Consider the following 3720-nt stretch of genomic DNA (forward strand, 5'->3'; position numbering starts at 1 on the left):
TAGAACTTTGACTTGCATCCTCAGGAGATTTCCTTATCCATTGCTTCCTTATTTGATTTCTAATATTGTTAGCCTTTGATTTTTTTTCATCTTCTACTCTTCCTTAGTTCATATAGTTCTCGGAAAGATGTCCAAGTTCTATACATACAAAAAATCTCTTTGTAATGTCTCACTTCCTTGTGTAATGCTTTATGCAATTTTCTCCAATGTGCCCATACTCACCACCATAGTAACATCTACACCATGTGTTGTAATCCCAACCAAATATATCTTTCACAATTTTTTCTACTAGGTTCCATTTCTTGCTCTTGCATTTAGAGAATTTGTGCCCTTGTTTATTGCAATTGAAGCACTTTCCTTCAAACTTGGTTTTCTCTTTTCATTCACTTGCTCTGTGTCCATGCTTGTTGCAACTATAACATTTTCAATTGAACTTTGATTTACCATTGCTCCAACACTTGTTTTATGTATGCGCTATCTTTCCACAATGATTTCAAGCAGGTCTTTTATTCTTTTGAGCTCCTTACTAAGATGATTCACCTTCTTTTGTGTATCCTAATCCATCTTTTCCTTAGTGTCTAAATTGATTTTTCTCATTCAATTTATTCATGGTTTCTTGTGATTTCATCATCCTTTCAGTTGTTTTCTTTTCTACGTTGACATCATTTTGCAATTTTTCATTCTTTATTCTGAAGTTGGTAAGCTCTTGATTAGAATAATTGAGTTGATCAACAAAGTCTTCTTGTTGAATGGGTAGCTAATGAATTTCATTGTCCTTTTCTTCTATTCTTTTAGTAAGAAATCTCTTGTCTTTTTTGGCTTTATCCATATGTTCCATATTCTCCCACATTCTGACTGATTGAATTTCTTGTTCTCTTTTCACAATTTTGGCTTCTTCATGAAGATTAAGATTCTTCTTAAGTAGATCTTTGATTGCTGCATCAACTTCATCTGAACTTCTATCTTGGAAAATGTCTTTAGTTATTTCTACAATGTAGAGAGTGTCATTCAATTGTGTTGCAATATCTTTTCTTATTTGGAAATATTGAGAGAGTTTATCCTATGTTACTTTGTTGAAATGGTTCATTGCCAATTGCAGATCCAAATTTTCTTTATTGATAGCTTTATCTAGTCTGTACACTTCCATTTCCTTTGATATTTTCTCAAGCTGCTAAACTTTTAATGTGAGAACTGAAAACTCTAATACAGTTGTTGGAAATGTAGTATAGAATAAGTGATTGAGAGGAGGGCGAGTTGGGGGGGGGGGGGGGGTGTGGGGGGGTGGATCAGGAACCAACAAAACTTATACTTCATTTCACCAATTAAACCATCACCATATAATATGATCTAGTTACATGCATGAAAGAATGAAAGCACTACAATATTCATAACACATGACACAATATTTGGTAACCCAAAACCCTTCCAAATAGAAAGTAAAACTAGGGTGGGGATGAATCCCACAAGTTTTAGTACTATAGTATAAAGTTAGCCTATGAAAGCTTATAATTGTTCACTTCTAGTGATCTGCCTAGTTAGGAGTAATAAGGACTGTTAGGTTTGGCTTGTGAAAGGATTTATAATATACAATGAAGTATGCACTCTGTTAGGCGATTTGGAAGAAGACTATTAAGTCCCACTTGTTAGATGAATTAACTGATGCACTTATCAGGATGAATCAGTGGCTGATCTTTGATCTAGAGCTTCTTTATTTTGCACTCATGCTTCTTCTCTTGTTCACATTACTTATTTTGATAGGATATAATGAATTACATATATACCAATCAATTAATTTCCTTTCAGAGTCAGCTATAATACTAAACTCTACCAATCTTCTCTAAGTCAGCTAGCTGCTAGAATTTGGGTCCTATAGACAATTTTGGTGATGTTGTAACACTTGGAAAATATTGTCAACACTCAACATACTCTGGCACTTGATTGATGTTGAAGCTCAGTCCATACTAATCAATTGGAGTAGCAAGAACGTAATAGATACTAAATTACTTAGTTAACACTGCATGGCTTAGTCAAAACTATCTCCATTCACTTCGTTAACATTATAAGCTCAATAGAAATTGATACGATCAGTTAACACTTCATCCTTTATCACTTATACTAAAAATCTCAATAGATTCTGTTATGCTAGGGTAACACTACACTTTGCCCCAAAAGCATAGTAGATATTGTAAAGCTTATCAAATACTATATTCTATCTTGGATGCTTAGTAGACACTATGAAGCTCAGTAGTAACTGAAACACTTAGTTTACACTTCTAGTAGTATGATGAGCTCAATAGCAACTGTAGAGCTTGGTAGCATTGTAACCAACTAACTAAGTGTTAAGTCACTAATAGAAAAATGATTTTATCATAAGGTCAACAATACAATATACAATTTCAACAATTTTTTTTTTTAAAGACATATTTTGTAAAATATTATTTTAACAATAACATATTTTCTTAGATATTAAATTGGAATAACTTCTAATTAGTTTAAACATCTATAAGAAAATTATATAAAACTATTCAATCATTACATCATATTACCACTTGGACTAAAACTATTAACTAATTAAAATTGACTTCTAAAATTTCAAAAAAAAATAAAATTTAAGAACTATGCATGAAAACTAAATTACCACAATAATTGATTTGGCAAGATATACTTGTCTGAAATTGCTTCACCATTCTTGTCAGCCTACAAGATGAGCACATCTATTAATTTCATGTCTTCCTTCTTCTCTAGTAGATTTTCTTTGTACTTCTCTACTATTATCTACTTGTATGGATCCATTTTCCCTTGCATCATCTTCATAGACCTCTCATACCCTTACAAATCAAACCAATTCAGCAGGGGAATATAATCCCCAACATTGAATGGATCATGAAAGACTCTTCAATCAGATGTGTATGTTTTTGCACAGGACATAACCCCTTCCTCCATAAACAAAAAATATTTATGTTTCTATCATTTCAATAAGATCTATTTTAGTGTAGAGTTATTGTTTACGAAAGCATACTACTTTTAGTAAGTGTTCCATATGTTATGATTTCATAAGTGGAGGTTCATCTTAGTTATATCATCCTACCACTAGAACCTTATAGTCGTCCCATATGTGTTGTAGAGTTTTTTTAGTTTTTTGATTACAAAATATTTGACCTCAATTTTGAATTATTGAATGGATCTTAAATGAGGTTGAACCCCAACTAATGTCACATAGACATTCAGTAGGATATAGATTAGGAGCTTTTCTATCGAAAAATTACTTATAGTTGTAACTTTGAGATATAGATTGAAATTTATGTCCTTAAAAAGGTGGGCTACCAAAAAGTATAATTTATAATTATTTTGAGCCAACCTTATGTAATAAATATGAAATTAATAATTTTTTGGGTGGAAAAGTTGACTATATAAGAAAGGCTCATAGGGTTAACTAGTGAAGTTTTGGGTTGTAGTGTGTGGCTCTATCTTGAATAATATTGTAATAAAGTGCCCATTTCACTATGTATACTATATTTCAAAAAAAAATTAATTTCATACTTTTGGAGATAATAAGAAGCCCATTTTTGTTGATGTAAAAATTATGATATTTCTCTATTTTTGTCATGTGCTTGTGGTATTAAGAGGATCAATCTTCATTAGATTTCATTAGTAGTCTACAACATGCATATAAAGTAAAATGCTTCATTCTTGGAACATGTGTGTCCCTTTAATAATTTT

This window comes from Cupressus sempervirens, chromosome 3 (assembly GCF_028749045.1).
Source record: "Cupressus sempervirens isolate cs-2001-9-10 chromosome 3, ASM2874904v1, whole genome shotgun sequence".
Classification (NCBI taxonomy): domain Eukaryota; kingdom Viridiplantae; phylum Streptophyta; class Pinopsida; order Cupressales; family Cupressaceae; genus Cupressus; species Cupressus sempervirens.